The sequence below is a fragment of the Lissotriton helveticus genome, chromosome 3_1 (assembly GCF_964261635.1).
Source record: "Lissotriton helveticus chromosome 3_1, aLisHel1.1, whole genome shotgun sequence".
Lineage (NCBI taxonomy): Eukaryota > Metazoa > Chordata > Amphibia > Caudata > Salamandridae > Lissotriton > Lissotriton helveticus.
The window spans coordinates 1,434,072,647-1,434,087,100 of record NC_136061.1 but is presented as its reverse complement, the minus strand read 5'-3'; positions in this window follow the sequence as shown (position 1 = coordinate 1,434,087,100).

The following is a 14,454-nucleotide window of genomic DNA, read 5'->3' as shown; positions in this document are numbered from 1 at the left end:
AAAGGTGATACCCCAGAGGTACTTGGTATTACCAGTGGTAGAGGTACATTTTGGCGCTGTGTTGTACTTTCTTTGTAAAAATAGTTCACAGGATGTAGGGATTAGAGGTGCTTGTGCATACTAGCAGTGCCACAGGAGTATTTTTTGTGTGTGCCTTAAATAAATCAAGGCTAAATTCTCTACTGTTTGTAGTGTAGATAAGTTTTTAGTGTAGATACAGAGCTGAATTGAAGTTGTAAACCCTGTTGTCCTCAGTGTAGATCTTAGGGTGGACTGCATCATCTGCAATCATGATTGAAATAGAAGATAGAGCATATATTCAGCGTACATTTTATTATTCAACTAAATCTATAAGTGATACAAAATATGTTTTTCAAGGAAGCATAATAAAGGGATATTGTGTAGGGTTTCATAAGTGTTATATTTAGGGGTCGATTACGATGGCGGACGGAAGGCCGACCGCTGTCCTGGAGTAGGCGGAAAATGCCTTTTTACAGTCCGCCAGCCGCGGCCAATCCGTCCGCCATATTAGGATGGGAAGCACTGTCAAATGTCCGTATGCCGCGGATGAGCACGCACCGCCGCTGAAATACACCCGACCCCACGGTGGATGTAACCAATCCAGAGACACCGCCGTACAGAATGACGTCTCCGACCATCCTCTATATTACCATGGCGGAAAAGACACATCAAATCGCTGTGGAAAAACAACTTGCCTGAACAATGGCGGATTCACCACAGCGGAGAGGCAAAACATTGCAGAGCTACCCACCACAGGCAGATCGCCGTCATGAACCCAGCGCTACAAGCATTTCCTATGCTCTTCGTGCTTCACCACCAGCAAGTCACGGACCTTCGCCGACGATGACGCAGGTACGCAAACACAACAATTGCTGTCAAAAGGGGAGTACCTTCCGGGGCCGTGACTTGGGGAGGGGGAGGGGCATGTTGGGGAAACAGCATGTACGATAGCACCAATATATCAACAATGCAAGGAGACAAACAGCAATGACAAAGACAAACCACTACACACGATTAACTTGCTTTATTGCACATAATAGGGGTTCAATCCTAGAGTATCCAGGACCATGGGCACTAGGTAGAACAGAGCAGGTACATCAGAGGCAGCATATAAGGGGGCACAATGCAGTATCATAACAGCAACAGGGCAGTGTTCAGAACAGAGCAGGTACATCAGAGGCATCACATGAGAGGGCACAATGCAGTATCATAACAGCAACAGGGCAGTGTTCAGAACAGAGCAGGTACATCAGAGGCAGCACATGAGAGGGGCTAAGTGCATCAACAGTCCATGGCACAGAACAGACCAGGTACATCTGAGGCAGCACATGAGAGGGGCTAAGTGCATCAACAGGCCATGGCAAGGCACAGGTACTTTTGAGGCAGCACATGAGAGGGGCTAATTGCATCAACAGTCCATGGCAAGGCACAGGTACATCTGAGGCAGCACATGAGAGGGGCTAAGTGCATCAACAGTCCATGGCACAGAACAGAGCAGGTACATCTGAGGCAGCACATGAGAGGGGCTAAGTGCATCAACAGTCCATGGCATACAACAGAGCAGGTACATCTGAGACAGCACATGAGAGGGGCTAAGTGCATTAACAGTCCATGGCAAGGCACAGGTACATCTGAGGCAGCACACGAGAGGGGCTAAGTGCATCAACAGTCCATGGCACAGAACAGAGCAGGTACATCTGAGGCAGCACATGAGAGGGGCTAAGTGCATCAACAGTCCATGGTAAGGCACAGGTACATCTGAGGCAGCACATGAGAGGGGCTAAGTGCATCAACAGTCCATGGCAAGGCACAGGTACATCTGAGGCAGCACATGAGAGGGGCTAAGTGCATCAACAGTCCATGGCACAGAACAAAACAGGTACATCTGAGGCAGCACATGAGAGGGTCTAAGTGCATCAACAGTCCATGGCAAGGCACAGGTACATCTGAGGCAGCACATGAGAGGGGCTAAGTGCATCAACAGTCCATGGCACATAACAGAGCAGGTACATCTGAGGCAGCACATGAGAGGGGCTAAGTGCATCAACAGTCCATGGCACAGAACAGATCAGGTACATCTGAGACAGCACATGAGAGGGGCTAAGTGCATCAACAGTCCATGGCACAGAACAGAGTAGGTACATCTGAGGCAGCACATGAGAGGGGCTAAGTGCATCAACAGGCCAATGCAAGGCACAGGTACATCTTAGGCAGCACATGAGAGGGGCTAAGTGCATTAACAGTCCATGGCAAGGCACAGGTACATCTGAGGCAGCACATGAGAGGGGCTAAGTGCATCAACAGTCCATGGCAAGGCACAGGTACATCTGAGGCAGCACAAGAGAGGGCTTAATGCAGTATCATAACAGCAACAGGGCAGTCTTCAGAACAGAAGAAGTACAACTGAGGCACCACAAGTACGTGGGTCAAGCGCCCAGTCCCATGGACATTAATAAGGCAAGGGTGGTTACAATGGACAATCTAGACACCAAGTCCAATGACATGTGAGTGATGGGAGCTACACCTCACAGCACAGAATCTGGTGGACTGCTTGACCTAGTTGCCTCGGACACACTGCCAGCACCAGAAACAGGAGTGTGAGACACAGCCACAGCTCTAGTGACTGACACATGAGCCATAGACCCAGACACACTGCCAGTACCAGAAACAGGAGTGTGAGACACAGCCACAGCTCTAGTGACTGACACATGAGCCATAGACCAAGACACACTGCCAGCACCAGATACAGGAGTGTGAGACACAGCCACAGATGTAGTGACTGACACATGAGCCATAGACCCAGACACACTGCCAGCACCAGATACAGGAGTGTGAGACACAGCCACAGCTCTAGTGACTGACACATGAGCCACAGACCCAGATACAGGAGTGTGAAACACAGCCACAGCTCTTGTGACTGACACTTGAGCCATAGTTTCAGTTTCATCAACTTTTATTCGATTATCAATTATTATAATCATAAAAAGTACATAAAAAAAGGTTTTTAGCAGATGAATAAGTTTAAAAATAAGTCAAAGTATGAACATTTTTTAGTACAAATTAAAATTTTTGGTTCTGTAAAGTTCTAGGTTAGATTAGCTTGGAGCATTACGACGTATTTTTAAGACTGCTTTAAGATAAGTTACTATAAGTTTGGCTTCATGAGGCGTGTTCAAAGATTGCAAATAGAGAAACGCGGAATAACATTGTCTGTGGCCACTAAATCGAAGGAGTGGAATAATCCACGTTTTACGTGGGAGTTTATAGTATTTGCAAAATAGAACTACACGGATCGTAGACTGTGGGGAGATTCCATCGCAGGGACAGTTCATCAGGTTGCGGGACCAATCATGGGTTTCCGGAAATGAAACCAAGCGAAAAAAGATGTTAAAGCGAAGTCTTGTTAATAAAAACTTTTCATGGTTTGATAAAAAATACGTCAGATAGGCTTGTATGCCTTTGCCAGATTGTTGGGCACAGATTTTTTCGTTTGATGATTTTGAGATCTCTGCCTGGTTCCGTAATTCCTTCAAATGACCCAGACACATTGATTTTAACTGTTTCCTGGAAATGTCTTCTGCCGAGGCAGGATCTTCGAAGTAGGACTGATGGTCCAGGTCTTTGAAGAAGTTCCATATATAGGATAGCCAAGGAATTTTTCGCCAGTTCGTCAAGGCTAAACAGTCTGTGATAAGGGAACGAGTTAAGTGACATTCGGGGTTGGTCCATATTCGATGCCACAGTAAGATTGTCTGGCAACGGACGGTGTCGGTGATGTATTCCATGCCAAGCTCGTAGTGGGAAGCTAGTATCGGGGAACTTTGGGGAAGAGCTAAAATGTATTTTATAAAGGCATTTTCAGTTACCTGTAGCTGATCTGTGCGACCATAACCCCAGACTCCTGCTCCATAGGTGGCCACACTATGGCATTTTGCATAATATATGGTCAGGAGTTCGGGTGGCGCTCGTTTCCCCAGTTTCCTCGAGAAAGAGGTCAGCGCCGATGTTGCACGACGGAAATGAAGATTTCTGGCGTCAATTGCCTTTCGCCAGTTCATTGCTTCATCCACTAAGATTCCCAAGTATGGGTAGACTGAGGTTTTTTCCAGTTTTGTTTTGTCGACCATTATCGATTTGGGGTTTTTAACCCTAGGACCGATGTGCATTGTGAACGTTTTCTTAATATTTATTTTGAGGCCAAGTGAATCCATGAATGTTGCATATTTATTGATTTGTATCTAAAGTTGGTTCAAAGTCCGTGCTAAAATGACAGAATCGTCAGCATACAGCAATGTGGGTATCGGACGGTGGTTTATCTGGGGTAAGTCCTGGCTCCCTTGCAGCATAGCCTGTTCAAGCCCGTTTGTGTAAAGGTTGAACAGGAAGGGAGCCAGTACACATCCCTGTCTTACTCCCTTCGTTATTTGAAATGAACGGGACAACTCGCCGCTGGTACCAAATCTTACTCGTCCTGTGGCGTTAGAATAAAGTTCTCGTAGGAAAGTTATTATTGGGGGGTCCACTCCAAGGTCGCTGAGTGTTTGCCAGAGTTTTGCGTGTTGGACACAGTCAAATGCCGCACTTAAGTCGACATAGACAAGGAAGATGTTACCTCCTTTAGCGTGAACGTATTTCCCAGCCAGGAGGACAAGGTTGAGGGCCTGCTCCACAGTCCCAAGCCCCCTCTGGAATCCATATTGCAGGTCCGTAATGATGTTATTCTCCCGGGCCCAAGATTGTAAACGGTCCAGGAGTACTCGGCCCGCGATCTTTCCCATGGAGTCCAGAAGGGAGATTGGTCTGTAGCAAGCAGGATCGTTGCGGTCACCTTTTTTAAAGATAAGTAAAAGGGTAGATGTTGACCATGACTGGAAAAGGCCGACCGAAGTTACAGCTGACATGACCCGGGTGATTATCTTCGACCAAAAGTCTACATTATGGAGGAACAGGTCCATTGGAACGCCATCAGGGCCAGGAGCCTTGCCAGATTTGGATGACCTAATTGCTTTTATGACTTCGCTGAGGTGGAAATGAATCTTTATCGGGTAGATGTTATTTCCCACTGGATGGTTATCATTTATTACTGGACAATTATCTTCTGCGAAATCCGGAGATGGTCCGAAGATTTTTGAAAAATGGGAGACCCAGTCTTCTTCAGTGACTGCCACGTCAAGATGTTGGATTTCTGTAGTATTGGCCAAGAAAGGAGATCTTATGACTTGCCAGAAGGAAGTGCTGTCTTTTCTTCGGGCGCTGTCGTGTAGTTGTGACCAAAGGTCTTGTTTGATTTGTTTTTTACGATCTTGCCTGACAGAGTTATATGCTTTCCTTAGGTTGGAGATTTCTTGAGAATCTCTCGTGGGTCTATGTAGGGCTTCTTTAAGGGATGAAAGTGCCTTCCGACAGGCGGTGTCGAACCAACTCACGGTGGGGAACTTGTTGTACTTTTTTTTTAACTTGACAAATAGTTCATCCCTTATTGTTTCTTGAATGCTTTGGAAACTGCTAACGACTTTATGTGGTGGTGTCTCCAAAGACATGCATTCGGATAGCCAGTGTTTGGTTTTTTCAAGGACCCTCTGCATCGTCTCTTCTGGATCGATCTTTGCCCATTTCACTGTATAACCATTCAATTTGTTCATGGACAGTGTTTGCTGATTGAGAGAGCTCGGCTTTGCAGGGTGTCCATTTGCTAGTTTGATGGTGATACTTATACTAAGTGGGTAGTGGTCACTTGTTGGGTTAGACCCAGTTTCGAAATTTCCTAATTGCCCTTTGAGTGAGTGGGAGGCTATTATGTAATCTATCGTTGTTGAATAGCCTCTACCATGGAAAGTTGGTAGGAAATCCTGCTGCGGGTCAACCAATTCGTTTACATAGTCCAGATCTAAGGAAAATATGATGTTGTTCAGTTTTTTTCCACATATCGAGTGCGCAAAGTGGGGTATGGGGTTGCCAAGTTCATTTTGCAGGCCACAGATTCCCTTTTTGTGGTTTGGGCACAAAGGGAAATTGAAATCACCACCCCAAATTAAATGAGTTGTAGTTGAGTTGTTATTACTGTGCAGTAAGGATAGGAATGTAGCGATCTCTTCTAGATTGATCCAACTGTCAGAGGTACAAGAGTTATTATAGTAATTAATAAGAACATAGTTATTATTATTACCTTTGGAAGTTGTTATCTGCATGATTTGAAAAGTTGGAGACTCTTTTAATAGTTTCACTCTAAAGGGAAGAGTATTAGCAACATATATCATAAGCCCCCCCTTTGGTCTGCCCATGTTTCCCTGCACTGCCGAGGTGAAAAAAGTTTTATATCCCGCTAGGTGTAACGGGGTTGTACACCATGATTCTTGGAGGCAGAGTATCTGATGTTCCCTGGCTGTGTCAAGCCATGGCTCCAATGTTATTTTGGGGGGCAGGCCTGCAACGTTCCAATAAGCGATGGAAAGGCTCAAGTTTGTGGGATCGGGGGAGGCGTGAAGGGGAGGTATTTCTATCAAAGTGCTCACGGCCGGAGTGTCTGTCAGATGGTTTGTCTGGACCTGTAGGAGGTTGATGGGGTCTTTAGGGATTTTGGTTTGGTGATAATATGAATCAGGGATAGTTCCATCGGGGTCGGGAGGTATGATGTGGATTACATTGGTGGAATTACAAAAGAAATCAGTGATAGTCTCCGACTTTAGGTTTTTGTGGGTATGAGGAATGGGCTTCGGTGACACTCGCTGCTGACTTTGGTTTACTAGTTGGTCTATGGTATTGAAATTTTTTTTTACTCTTGGGTTCAACCCTAAATGGTCAATCGACCATCTCAAGGCAATCGAAACGATTTTGTGTTGGAAAGCCCTGCCAGCCTTCGTATGACTGGAAGGGTCTATCTTGCCTATATTGCCTTGGCCAGTCTCTCGGAGCATTTTCACCTCTGTGGTCGTAGGGGTACTCCGTCCGCTTCCACTGGTCATTTTGGGGCTGGTGCCAATTCCAGGATGGGGTGTAATGATGCTGTCTCGTTGGGGGGTAAAAGAAGGAGAGATGTCGAGCATCTATTCCCCCCTTTTTCTCCAGCGAGGGCCACGCGCAGATATAATCCACGGTGGAGGGGTCTCTGCATGTTACTATGATACAGTCCCCACGGGTCGATTTTGGTGTTTTACCTACCCATACTACTCTGCGGACTGTAGAGATCCCTCCCGAATGATGGGATTCTAATGGCCTGTTGATACTTAGCCATTGCATGACCTTATTTTTGAGTGACCAAGCGGTTTCCGGTGTATCGTCCATTAGTTCTGGTACACCTGTGAGTACTAATGTATATGGGGTGGCTTCTGGGGGCAAGTGGGCTGGACGTCTGGGTCCTGCTGCTTTTTTGAGAAATTTTTTGGGAGGTGACTGAGAAACCATTGGTTTGGGCGGGAGAGGTGTAAGCTTTTTTGTGGGGTGAATTTTGTTTTGGTTACCTGTTGCAGGCCCTGAAATGACTGGGGTGGCCGAGCCTGTGTTGGGTGTTTGGTGATTCGACACCGCATTGATTTTACCATTTTGTGCTCGGGGGGTTGCATTTTGTGGATTGTGGTTCACAACATTTTGTTTTGGATTTTTTGAGGGTAAAATAGTTGGGATTGGTTGTTTTATTACTTTGGATGGATGTGGTTGGAGAGGAATTATGGAGGACTGAGGGGCGTTTCGCGGCCCCTTACTCACTAAGTGAGTATTGGTATCAAGGAGTGTTGCAGAAAGAATTGCCAGTTGGGCTTCAAGATTCCTAATGCTTAATTGGATAGGTTTCAAATGATGGACCAAAAGGTCTTTTGTTGCAGTTAATACTTGTGAGGTGGCTTTGCACGTTTTACAGGGGTTATCAATTGCCTCTTTAGGGATTGTACAGTGCGAGAGGTTGGTTTCTAAAAAGAAAGAAGTAATTGGTTGCAGAGATTGTGTTGTATTTTTTAGATGCTCCATGGCATGACCTGGGGATGTAGCCGTGCCTACTACATTGCCAATGGGGTTTGTGCTGCCGGATTTTGGAATGGCTCCTTCTCTTTCTCCTCGAAGGTACATGGCTATATTAGACTGAGATCCTTCATATATTTGACAGGCTGCTAAATCAGGGGTTGCCTCTAGATTATCTGATGTTAATGATAGATCAGACTCGAATTGCGTTACAGATAGATCTACTATAGACGGGACTGTGTTAGTATCAGGAGCAGTCACAATCGCGGGAAGAGAACAGTTTGGGGAAATTAAATGAATAGGGGAAGTAGCGGTTGCTAGGGTGTCCAGTGATGATCGTTTTGCATTCATGAGGTCCAGTGACACTCTCTTTTCGAGAAGGGAGATACTCTGATTGATTACCTCGTGTGTCCGTGAAATGAATAGATCGATTGGTCCAGTTATTTGTGCTACCTCTTGGGCATTCTTGGATTTGGTCTTCGTGTTACTCCTGGTTTTCGGCGGCATGGTTGAGGTCTAATGGCTGGGGAACCAGTGCCAAAAGGGGGGTGGCCCGGTCCGGTCTCTGCCGGTCACTAACGGGCAACAACGGGCCCGCCCTTGGCCCGGGCTTCGCCCCGGGCTGCGGCCGCGCGCGCGGCCTGCGATGCGCGGTACTGCTTTCACCTAAATTCCTGTTTGATTAGAGGGGGCGTGGCACTGGGAGGGGGCGCGGCGCTCAAGGGAAGAGGACACAGCTGGTGTTGCTTGCTGGTCCTCGCAGTCCCTGTGCCGCGCCTCTCACCTCCGCTGCGGCCTCGATGGATGACTCCTCCTCACGCTGGACACTGGGTTAGGCTGGAAAACAGATTAGCTACTCCTGTAGCACTGGTCCGAGTTCAAGTGGCAAAAACCTCTCTGCGAGCGGCTCCCGCGGAGCGGGGGCCGCGAGAGGTAAAGAGCGCTGCTTGAGGGGGCGTGGCACTGGGAGGGGGCACGGCGCTCAAGGGAAGAGGACACAGCTGGTGTTGCTTACTGGTCCTCGCAGTCCCTGTGCCGCGCCTCTCACCTCTGCTGCGGCCTCGATGGATGACTCCTCCTCACGCTGGACACTGGGTTAGGCTGGAAAACAGATTAGCTACTCCTGTAGCACTGGTCCGAGTTCAAGTGGCAAAAACCTCTCTGCGAGCGGCACCCGCGGAGCGGGGGCCACGAGAGGTAAAGAGCGCTGCTTGAGGGGGCGTGGCACTGGGAGGGGGCGCGGCGCTCAAGGGAAGAGGACACAGCTGGTGTTGCTTGCTGGTCCTCGCAGTCCCTGTGCCGTGCCTCTCACCTCCGCTGCGGCCTCGATGGATGACTCCTCCTCACGCTGGACACTGGGTTAGGCTGGAAAACAGATTAGCTACTCCTGTAGCACTGGTCCGAGTTCAAGTGGCAAAAACCTCTCTGCGAGCGGCTCCCGCGGAGCGGGGGCCGCGAGAGGTAAAGAGCGCTGCTTGAGGGGGCGTGGCACTGGGAGGGGGCGCGGCGCTCAAGGGAAGAGGACACAGCTGGTGTTGCTTGCTGGTCCTCGCAGTCCCTGTGCCGCGCCTCTCACCTCCGCTGCGGCCTCGATGGATGACTCCTCCTCACGCTGGACACTGGGTTAGGCTGGAAAACAGATTAGCTACTCCTGTAGCACTGGTCCGAGTTCAAGTGGCAAAAACCTCTCTGCGAGCGGCTCCCGCGGAGCGGGGGCCGCGAGAGGTAAAGAGCGCTGCTTGAGGGGGCGTGGCACTGGGAGGGGGCGCGGCGCTCAAGGGAAGAGGACACAGCTGGTGTTGCTTGCTGGTCCTCGCAGTCCCTGTGCCGCGCCTCTCACCTCCGCTGCGGCCTCGATGGATGACTCCTCCTCACGCTGGACACTGGGTTAGGCTGGAAAACAGATTAGCTACTCCTGTAGCACTGGTCCGAGTTCAAGTGGCAAAAACCTCTCTGCGAGCGGCACCCGAACTTGAGCCATAGACCCAGACACACTGCCAGGACATGTCCCTGTACACTGACCAACAAATACCATGCCAGCATCTGAGACATGAGAGTGTGGGACACACACAGTGGCAGTACCTGAAACAGGAGAGGGCACAACTGACACAGTGCTACTACATGAGGCATGACAGCGAACAACCGACACAGTGCCACTATCTGACACATGACAGTGAACTGCAGCTGACCCACTCGGACCACTGAAATGATGAGCCACAGGTCTGTATGGGCCAGGAGGCAGGGTGGCTCTGGGAGCTGGGGACAGCTGTACTGGAGCGACATTGGGGTGGTCAGGTGTCAATGGTGTGTGTCTACGTTTCTTAGGGATATGTTAGGGCACCCTGGACATGACTGGACTGGTAAGTGGTGCGGGCTCATCTGAAACATCACCCATCAAAGGTGGATTATGGGCTGGTGGGGGTCTGCTCTCTGGGGACGTGCTGGACCCTGCTTGACGTTTGCTGTGGCCCTGCCTTCTGCCCTCTGCATCATGGGTAATGGAGGATGCAAGAACAGTGTACTCCTTCCTCTGCTTCAGTGGGCTGTGGATGGGAGTAGAGGTATGGAGGGACTCTACCGCTGACGCATGTGTTTTACGTTCCTTCACCAACACCAGCCTCAGGGCCGCAGGGGTGATGTATGCCTGGCCTTGGTGGAGCTCGTGTCCATGGGAGAACCCTTGTCCCTGGGAGGTGCCTTGGCCGTGGGAGGTGTCCTGTCTATGGAATGTGCCTTTTCCGTGGGCGGTGCTCTGTCCCTGGGAGTTGGCTTGTCCTTTGAGGTGTCCCTGTCCATTGTAGTGTCCCTGTCCTTTGAAGTGTCCTTGTCCTTGGGAGTGTCCCTGCCCTTGGGAGGTACCCTGTCCTTTGAAGTGTCCTTGCCCTTGGGAGTGTCCCTGCCCTTGGGAGCTGCCCTGTCCTTCGAAGTGTCCTTGTCATTGGGAGTGTCCCTGCCCTTGGGAGGTGCCCTGTCCTTCGAAGTGTCCTTGTCCTTGGGAGTGTCCCTGCCCTTGGGAGGTGCCCTGTCCTTCGAAGTGTCCTTGTCCTTGGGAGTGTCCCTGCCCTTGGGAGGTGCCCTGTCCTTCGAAGTGTCCTTGTCCTTGGGATTGTCCCTGGCCTTGGGAGGTGCCCTTTGCTTTGTAGTGTCCTTGTCCTTGGGAGTGTCCTTGGCCTTGGGAGGTGCCCTTTTCTTTGAAGTGTCCTTGTCCTTGGGAGTGTCCCTGGCCTTGGGAGTACCTTTGATGCCTGGGGAGGCCTGTGTTACATGTGAATCCCTGTCCCCCAACACCCCTTGAGGATCCTGTGTGTCAACTCCAGGGTAGCTGCTGATGTCGTGTTCTGTGAAAGATTTCCTTGTCCTAGGGGATGGTGTCTGTGACCTCCGTGCTCTGCCTTGCTGCCTGTGGCTGCTTCTAGTGCAATACCCAGAAAATGAGGCCTGGTCTGAAATGTCACTCTCCCCTGAGACATCAAGTGGTGTGGATGGGGGAACTGAAGTAGAACCTTGTCTATGCGACTGTTGAATGGCTGCAGACACTGTGTTGGATAATGACTGTACTGTTCTGTGGAGACCTGCAACATCGCCATGCATCCCCTCCATGAATGCTTTTTTTTTTTTTTTTTTTGTCCTCATATTGCGAAGCTTTATGTGTTTGGAGTTTCAGGTGTCTTCCTCTTGTTTTTATTACTCTGGTCCGTTTCTGCCCCTTGGTCTCTCTTGTATGGGGAACATAGAGGAGTACCTTTAAACCTTCACATAATTTAGAACTTTGGTTTTCGGGTCGTGGGGGAGCTAGCTTTTATAGCTACTCAGCAAGTACCTTACTTGTTCACCAGAAGTTGTTTCGCCTTAATCATAGGACTATTGTTTCTACTCTATGTTAGGATTTAGATACTTTTCAAAACTTTCCCAATACTTAAATCTCTTACAATTATTTCTTTTTCTGTCTAATTTATTTGTTCTTACTACCGAGTTCAACCACTCTTCATGTATTGGTGGAGAGGCGCTTATCCATTTTATACAAATTTCCCTTCTTGCCAGTACAACCAATACAAAAAGTAAATTTTCTTGACACTTATTTAGACCCCCTGTATTGACTGTGTTGTCTATCCCAAAAAGAGTAAGAATAGTACTTACAGTTATTTCTCTTTTCATGATGTTACTCAGTGTCTTACCGACTCTGTTCCAGAATTCCTTTAGTGTGGGGCAGCTTCTGAACATGTGAATGTCGTCAGCCTTATTTTCTCCACATTTCGGGCATTTCTTTATTCCTGCATTTTTAAATTTAGAGAGTTTTTTCTGGGTCCAGTATGCTCGGTGAATGGTATATAAATGATTCCTTTTTAGTGCCGCAGATTTTAAAGTCGACCAGCATTTCCCCACTGATTTTTCCCAAATTAAATCCAAGTCAGCAGTGAGTAAATCTTTTCCCCAAATTTGATTTCCAATGTTTAAGTTTCTGTCTTCAGTTGTTATTAAGGCCCAATACCATTTTGCCACTTCCTTTGGTATCAATGAAATTTTTACCATTTCTTCTTCTAGTTTTTCACTTTCTTTGGTGTTCATAGGTAGTGTTTTGGACCAGCTTTGAATTTGGTAATATTTGAATTTGGAGATTGAGTTTTTAGTAATGTTTTGCAGTTCTACCCATGTTCTTAGGGTTGAGCCATTCAGTAACTGTCCCCAGTAATTTATATTGGCAAGTTTTAATGGGATTGCCAGTGTGTCCTTTAGGCATTCTGGAGTCCCTGGTGAACACCAGATGGGGGCCTTTTCGCTGTAATAGGGGATGTTTAAGATTCCTCTTATTTGTGTCCAGACTTTTGCAGCCTCCCTTAGGATTTTCAGTTTTATCTTTTTGAAGTACTTGGGGTGTCCAAATTTGAATAAAAAGTGGTCAACTGCTTCTGTTGTTACTTGTAAATGTAATGGGTAGTTCTCATGGGTGTTGAATAACACTCGGATGTTTTTAAAGTAGAAAGCCCTATGATACTCCACTAAATCTGGACTAGCCAGTCCACCTTCTTGCTTTCTCCTTCGAAGTTTTTTTAGTGAAATTCTCGTGCCTTTCGAGGCCCATATGAAACTTGCTATTTCGCTTTGTGGCTTTTTCAATAATAGTTTCTTGAATTCCAAAGGGATTGAGTTAAACAAAAATGTATATTTTGGTATAATTGACATTTTGATGATGTTTGATCTTCCTATCAAACTAAGTGGTAATGTAGACCAAGTCTTAAGCAATTTTCTCACCTCTCCTGCCACTTTATTTATGTTTTGTTGCGTGATTTTATTTAGATCATGATTTATTAGAATTCCCAGGTATCTTATTTCATCCTTAATATTTACGCTTTTGAATTGGGTGTTCCAAGTCATAATTTCCGTTTTTGTGTGGTTTACTAAGTATCCCGAGACCTTTCCAAAGGTACTGATGATTTCTTCAATTGTGGCCTTGCTTTTCGGATAATTGTCCGTAAAGATCATTAAATCATCCGCATATAGTGCGATCTTCTTCTCCCATGTTTGATATTTAAATGGGGTTATTCCTTTGGCTTTCCTTAAGTTGTTTGCAAGAGGTTCAATATATAGGTTGAAGAGCAGCAGGGAGAGCTTTTGCAGCATCTACAGTTAGTATAGTGAGGGGTACCTTCTTTTGCGTTGCTATATCAATTGCGGTTAGGAGCTCTTGTGTGACTTCATGCAGTTGTCTCCCCTTGACGAAACCTTTTTGATCTGTATTTATAAGTTTCGGTAAAACTTTTCCCAAGCGTGCAGCCATAATTTTAGTGAAGATTTTATAATCTGTGTTTAACAGTGATATTGGGCGATAGGATTCGCATCTAGAAGGGTCTTTACCGGGTTTTAGGATTATGGTAATTACTGCATCGTTCCAGGAGTCTGGTATAGTGCTTTCTTGTTTGAGAATCAAGTTTACTAGATCTGTAATATACGGGAGCAGAGTATTTCTTAGTTCTATATAGAACTCGTTTGGTAAGGCATCAGGTCCTGCAGCTTTTCCTTTTTTCAGACTTTTAATGGCCTCCTCCACTTCGCTTGTTAGAATTTCCTTATTTAATTGAGTCTTTTCTTCTTCTGTTAGTGCCAGGGATGGAACATCTTCCAGATAGGAGTCAATCGTTGTTTGTTGCGGGTTTGTGTCTTCAGTGTATAGATTTTCAAAAAATAGTTTAAACTCTTGTTTGATTATCTCTTCATCTGTACTCTGTAGGATTTGTCCTTCCTGCTGTATACTTCTTACATTATTTTTGGCTAGGTCTGTTTTAAGTTTCCATGCCAACCACTTTCCACATCCCTCCCCATATTCATGTTTTGCTAGTTTGCTTGACTCCCATTTTTTACGCACTCTTTCTTCTAGGATGTCTTCTAATTTTTCCTTTTCTTGTCGTATTTCTTGCTGTAATTCTTCTTTTCTTGTCATGTCTTGTTCCCTTGTTATTGAGATATCCAGAGTGTTGATGTTTGCTT